Genomic DNA, 7,582 nt, shown 5'->3' with positions numbered 1-7,582 from the left:
AGTACTGAATGTAAGTTGAACATGTTCTTACATTTCTGCAATGAATTTTTAAAAATGCCACTCTGGTGGCTGGTTTGTGCCCAAGAAATGCAAATTTATGTATCTGAGCAACAGAGTGCTGATAGATTAACAAAGATTTTGTACCCTTCTTCATCCTAGCCCCTAAATTAGCTTGCAAATTTTAAAAGCATGCAAATATCAAATTTCAGTAATCCCCACAAAAAATATGTAAATACGTAAAACATCAATAGCAGCTAGGGTTGCCAGGCCCAACTCAGAAAAAATCTGGGGATTTTGGCAGTGGAGTCGGGAGACTTCGGGAGTGGAGCCAAGAGACTTCACCATTCCCTAAAATAAATAATTGAAAATACAGCAGTGCAGTTCCCTTGAATAGTCTTCATTTCCTCAGCCCCCAGTAGTTAAATTTCCACTAAATGAAAGTGAATGCACACACACTCACAAAGCAGCCAAAATAAACACAATTAGCAAGCAAACACTTTGTGATCTCACTGAGGCAATTTTAGGGTTGCCAACCTCCAGGTGGAGCCTGGAGATCTGCTTTTCTAACTGATCTCCAACTGGCAGCGATCAGCTCCCCTGGAGAAAATAGCTGCTTTGAAGGGCGGACTCTATGGGATTGCACCATGCTGAGGTTCCTCCCCTCCCTAAACCCCGCCCTCTCCTGGACCCACCCCCAAAGTCTCCAGGAATTTTCCAAAACAGACCTGGCAACCCTAGGCAATTTACTCACATTGCTGAGTATAACCATCTGCTATATTTCAACCAACTTCTTCAAACTAATAGGAAAATGAAAGAGCAGCCTAGAGCAGGGATGGCCAAACGTACTTAACATAAGAGCCACACAGAAGATGTCAGATATTTGAGAGTTGCAATACTTTAATATCAGGTGTTTGAGGGGAGGAAGGTAGGCAGACAGGCAAATAGATGGGGGAAAGGGGGGAGGTGGAAAGAAACCAACTTTAGCTTTAAATGCATTCTCCAAGCCACCGGCTAGCTTGGCTTGAGAAGTGATTTAAAGAGACAAATGCCTTCTCCAAGCCAGCTGATGGGGTGAAGGGGGCTTCAAGAGCCACACAATATGTGTGAAAGAGCCACATGTGGCTCCCGAGCCGCAGTTTGGCCACCGCTGGCCTAGAGGGTAGAATTTTCTGCCAAACAAACAGAGGGACTGAGACCAATATGGCTCTGTCTGCTCACCCCGCCCCACTGCAACTTTCCTGCAGAGATTAAAAGGCACACACACATTCAGAAACACGAACAATTGAAACCCTCTTTGAAACCTGCCAGAGTTTGAAGGCACATGGTGGCTGTTGGGCAGGGCTTCCCCACCGGCCAGCTGGTTGGTGTTGGGGAGGAGACCAAAAAAACAGGGGATCCTCCACCTGGACCTAGTACTGGCAAGCCTGATAGCAGCAGGGAACCACAAAAATGCATTTACTGAAAAATGACTATTTCAATGCTATCTGAAAGGTGCAGTGTGTTTAAAGCAACCACATTTGGTACCTTCATAATGGATATGAGAATATTGGATTCATGAAGGTCAACAAGGTGACTGAGCAGGTTGCTTTTCCTCTGCCTGCCTCACAGCTCCAGAGCTATTATGGTATAATAGTTAGAGTGGGAATTCAAACTTGGAGTCTCCTAGATCCAGATCTGACACTCTAAGCTTGCTGGGTGACCTTGGGCCAGTCAGAAAATCTCAGCTAAACCTATCTCACAGAGCAGTAGTGAAGACAGACTATAGGAGAGGAGAATGATGTAAGCTGGTGTGGGGTCTAACGCCCCATTGAGGAAAAAAGTGGGGCATAAATGAAGCAAATAGCTTTGTGATGTTGAACATGCCACTCTTAAAAAAAATTGAAATATATATCTGAAATTAGACAGATAATTGAATTATGTATCCAACATGGTAACATTCTCAAGAGGAAGAGCCAGGGATACAAACCTGCAAACCAGTTCAGAATGTTTAAATTACTCATTCCGGGCCCAGTTCTACAATCAAGACTATCTTCAGAAAAAATTGTTTGCTACTAACTGAGGGCCAGATTTCAAGTCACTGCATTCCCAAGTCTACCCAGGGCCGGCCTGTCCATTAGCTGCCTAGGGTGCAGCCCGGGAATGCTGTTTTGGGCCCTCCCCCCACCTTTGCCTCCTTAGCAAGGGAAATGGGTGAGAGTTCAGTGCCTGCGTCTCAGGCCATGTGTGTCGCCCAGTCACTGTTGCTTCTGGAAGCGATGGCAGCTGGGCTGAGTGTCAGCAGCTGGGCAGCACGTGCTCTCTCAGGCGCAGGGCTGCTGCAATGGCTCACCAGGGGTGAGGGAGGAAGGGATGTGGGTGGCAGGGTGGGAGGCGGTGGGGTGGGGCCTCGGCCTCGCCTCAAGCACCAGATGCCCTGAGGCTGGCCCTGCATCCACCATGGAGACATGGCATCTGGTTTTGGTTTCGTGTGTGTGGAGGGGTGCTTTTAAAATCACTGCAGTGGCCCATGCTGCAGGACTCAAATGGCTCTGCATACCAGTGGGATGAGGGGCCCATGAGCCCCAGAAATATTGGACCCCTGCAATGGTTGAAGAACAAAAAAGGGCTCCAAAATGGCTCCGCATCCACATGGTGGACTCAGGGACATTGTATCACCTAATCTGCAATCCTAAAAACATTTTTCTGAGAGTAAGCCCCACTGAGAAACATGGGCCTGAGTTCTGAGTACACCTACTTAGAATTGCTCCCTCTATCACCTTCACTAGGTGCCTGACAACTGCAAGGTAATTTTAGCTTGGGAGCAGCCTCTTAAAGAATGGCTCCTAGACTCATAGCTACAATCTTGTCTTGAGGCTGGGTTCTTGGAAAGGTCAGGTCTCTCTCTCAGTCCTCCTAGTGCTTTGGCTCAGGTCAGGAGTTCATTTCTCAATTACATAAAAACATGTTATGGATGCACTTCATTTTTCTTTTTTTATTACAGTGTATGTTTTAAAAGATCTTTGCCTTGTCTAGTTTATGAGAAAGTTACTGATGTAGAAGAACCTTTTTAGTCTCTGTGTAACTTATCCGCATGCTAATAGCATAGTTCTGTTTATTTGGAATAGCAAAGAAGGAACAAGCCCCTGTTGACGACAGGGTTGCCAGCCTCCAGGTGGGGCCTGGAGATCTCCTGATTTTACAACTGATCAGCTGGCAGAGATCAGCTCCCCTGGAGAAAATGGCTGCTTGGAAAGGGGGACTCTAAGGCATTGTACCATGCTGAGGCCCCTTCTCTCCCCATACCCCACCCATTCTTGGCTCTACCCCCAAAATCTCCAGGTATTTTCCAACACCAACCTGGTAACCCTTGTAGGGGGGGGATAATGTTTCCCATCACAAAATCTGAGTTATTATCTGCTCTTCAAGTGTTGGAGAATGTAGTGCTTTGCTTCTGGAAGTTTCTCTTTAAAAACCGAGAAAGGGATCTTTGCACACTCAGGACAGTGGTGGGAGGGAGAGAGGAGCCCCTTCTCCCCCTGTGCCACAGTCCTGCCCAGAATCAGTACCCTAAACGAAGTTCCCATAGGGAACTTGCAGCTGCCATCCTACTGCAAGTTCCCATGGTGATCATGTGACGGATGCAATGAATAGTTTGGTCTTTTGATAGTTCTAGAGACAGCAAGAAACTTCTTTATTTGTTGATTTCTTTCAGATACAGCCCAACTGAACAGGGGTGAGAAGTGGACTGAGAAAACCTTTCAGAGGTGCTCATAGAAACGGAAGACTAGCGCCTACATAATCTGAATGTTTGATAGTCAGTTAAATTTTGTCATTGACTAGTATTGTCTATACACTGATATTAGAAAACAGTAGACTGAAATCTAGTTCAATTTTATATTGGAAGTAAGTGACCAGTGCATTAGGCCTACACCTGCTTAGTGCCACTCAATCAGTTAGAGGTTCTAGTACTGACTTATTGGTTCTTTGCAATCAATCAGAATATACTTCTGGCTAGTTTTCTAGAAGCTGGATGACTGTGGCTGGCAATGGCTCGGATTTCCTGCCCTTCAAAAGAGAGGCCAGCTGATATCCTCCACTTCCCCTGAGGTAGCAGGTCCATGCTCCCATTCCTAGAAAACTGAAAGGTCTCTGTTTTCACTTTTAGCCAGATTGTTATGAAATAAGTTCAATTACTGTCCCTACAGACCACCTTCAGTGCCCTCATGCACCCCTCAGGATCCCTGGACTCCAGTTTGAATAATGCTGTTATGACAGGATTATTAATTGACTTGGATTAGCTGGGTGCCTTTCAAGCAATTGGTGGGCTTTTAAAAGACAAAAACCCAAAAGGTTTAGCCCCTGCCTTTTGCTCAAGCAAACACCGAGTCATCTTACACAAGATGAAAATATGATGCATTTAAGGCAGCGAAATAGGAAGAGTCACAGCATAGCTTGCAATCTAGAAAGGTAGCAATGAATGAGGCAACGATGGAACCATGCTGGGCTTCTGGCCCCTTGTCACACATACATACAAGTTCATCAAGGGCAAAGGTTGGGGAACAGAATGGCTCTTCCGGTGCCATCTCGATTATCTCTCTTTGCAGGTAACAAGAGATACATACTCGTTTTTTACTTGTGTGCTATAAAACACAAACAGTAACACACTCTGCATTGATGAACTTTTATGTCATGAACAGTAGGAGTCTGTATGTTCAACTGTCATGGTCTTTGTGACCTATAGTTTGATTTCAAAAATACATATAAAATGCACCCACCAAAAAAGGATAAGCACCACATGGAAAGATCACAAAGAAGTGCTGAAGAAGTTAAAAGCAAGTTCTTTCTCTAGCTTAAAAAAAAGAAATCTCCAAGCCCAGGAGGAGAGAGTTTCTGAAATGGCCGCTTGAGTGATGCTGTGGTGTCATCCAGTTCTGATCCTGCTGCCGTGTCTGTTCTTTGCCAACAACCGCTAGCGAACATTTGCCTACCTTCCCTGCTGTTGATCTGTATCAAGATTAGATGCAGGGAGATGAGCAGGCTTACAGCTTCATCTGTTGGCGCCACAGGAATGTCGAAGCAAAACAGCATGGTGACAGGCATGGGGGGGAAAAACTTTGGAAATCATCACTTTTTTATGGGTCTTACTTTGAAATGGTAAGCTTATGGGACAAGCAAAGGGGAAAGGAGAAAAAAAGAAATTTCCCACACAGGGAAACAAACAAATATTTCTACAGCCAAATCATATGGACCTAGTTTATATATGCCACAATGGACCTAGTTTATATATGCTGTAAAATCTGGGGACGGAATGGACCACACCACTTCAAGCTGCAGATGAAGAGAGGTGCCAGTTTTTGTATCCTGCATTTATGAATATTTGTTTTAAAGAATACTACCACCAGGATGGGAAAGTCAATTCTAATATGCTCCCCACTGTACTAGGTTTCTGTTTACAGACATTATGTGCAGAAACCTTTCAGAACTGCAGTCCTTCCTGCGGCAGTGTGAAGTGGTGCAGTCCACTATCATGGCAGAACTTCACCAGCTGATTGTACAGCCTCTGTGTATCTGAAGCAGATGGAGTGGTATTGCATCAAAATGTAGGAATGGGCAGAGACTGACTTCCACTAAAATTTACTGGGAAACCCTGAAATGTATGGATTTTGGAATGTGATCAGATTTTGCATTGTTCTGATGTACTGTAAGCAACCCATTCCAGAGTTTGCCCAAGGACCTCAGCACCTTTGGGTGAAGCATACCATTTCTACTCTGGGCCACTCTCAACTGGAAACCTGCTTTAAGATCTACCTTGGAGTGTTTCCACATGGAGCTTTTGTTCTGTCTTGGCTTCCTTACTACGTCACTGTTATCAGGAGCATCCACATGACACTGTCTTCTATTTGTCCTACTTCTGTGTTTTCCTCTATTTTGCTGGTGTGATACCATTTTTTTAAACAATTGCAGTCAGTGTATCTTTAAATTTGTACAAGCCCCACCTACACTGGTGCTATTATCCCTGCCTCAGTCCCCATGATTGCCATTTTCCCTCTCTCCACACTGGAAGGCCTTTTTAGACATCTTTTTTATAATGGTAATGATATAGCAGGCTGACCATTTCCTCTTATGACTTCACAACAATAAGGGCTGGGAGATGTTTAAAAATGAACATTGGGAACTAGTCAGTTGTTCCAATAGATCATTAGTGTGACCTAGTCACCCTTCACCTCTTTTTAAGACCTATGGCAGAGAGGGAGGAAAGGGCAGCAAAAGGGGACTGATGCAATGAAAGTATGGGGTAAACTGCTTTGTGGATGCTTTAGCACTGAAAATCCCTCCGCATTCATAGGAGCAACAAGAATGACACATAGTTAATATCTTGGTTCTCTTGCTTCTGTCAATATACCGTAGTCTCAGACTCAGACTCCTTTAGATTGTAGGCTCTACATCTCAGCTATGCTTGCAAGCCATTTATGGAATGGTCCAGAGGTAAAAATTATATCTCAGGAGTTCCCAGGAGCAGCCATTATAATCCACATTGCCAGCAATACAGTTCAAGAACCCCCTAGTTGCACGTTTACCCAGCATGCCTACTAGTTTGAAAGGGATTAAGGAATACATATAGTTAAGCCCTAAAGAGAACAGCCCCAGAGGTGTTACTTTACTTAGTAGCAGTAATGGTTCTCATAGGTCATGTGCCAAGAGCATACAATCAGATGCGGACCAGACTGCAGGGATGCTAGGCAAGAGAGGCTAGAGCCTGGGTTATGAGGATGAAAGAGGAGGAAAATTCATTATATTCTGGGATGCTGAAGGGAAGCAGCCAGGAACCACAGGCTTTAAAACAGAACAAGAAATGAAGACCAGAAGTGAAAAGCCACAGCAGGAAGTCACTGGCCAAACAAATAGTCTTGGGGAGTTCTCGTTTACATTTGGCCTGTGAAGAAAAGGGCTGGAAACAGGTGAAATTTTGTTTTATTTATTTTGTTTTCTATGCCACTTTCCCACCATTCCCAACATGAAAAGACGTGTACGGCAACTTTAAAATCCAACAGTTATAAGCTACCACCTAAAACTTACACACTGTTCTAAAAGCATATCTAATGAAACGGCAATTCATTGTTACAACTAAGCTTAAAAACTCATAAAAACTTGTTGGAAGAGCCCAGCCTTAATTTGATCATTGCAAGTATTGTAAGATAACATGAACTGGTTGAACCTCACCCACTAGGGAGGGCCAGGGAGAGGGCAACGTCACTGAGATTGATGTAGTTTGACCTGCCATTGTTGGAATCTGACCAGAACTGTGGAGCCTCCGTAATGAAAGTTCCATTGGCGAGTGGATAACTGGCTCCTTGTTAGGTCCTTTTATGCTAGTTAAGGGCTCTTTGCCCTTAAGAATTAGCCGTCTGGATCCTGTTGCTTTTTACTAAACTATTGGTTTGTTTCAAGAGGCAAGTGGCCATTTGTTTCTATAGAGTTATCGATTCAACTTTTCAAATACATTTTTTTGAAAGGGTAAATCATGCATGTGACTTTAAAAGCTACAATCTCGCCAAACTACCCAGGCCAGGAAATACAGTTAAATCTACAACTTTAACTCTAA

The sequence above is a fragment of the Heteronotia binoei genome, chromosome 11 (assembly GCF_032191835.1).
Source record: "Heteronotia binoei isolate CCM8104 ecotype False Entrance Well chromosome 11, APGP_CSIRO_Hbin_v1, whole genome shotgun sequence".
Classification (NCBI taxonomy): domain Eukaryota; kingdom Metazoa; phylum Chordata; class Lepidosauria; order Squamata; family Gekkonidae; genus Heteronotia; species Heteronotia binoei.
Note: the sequence above shows the minus strand (reverse complement) of the source record.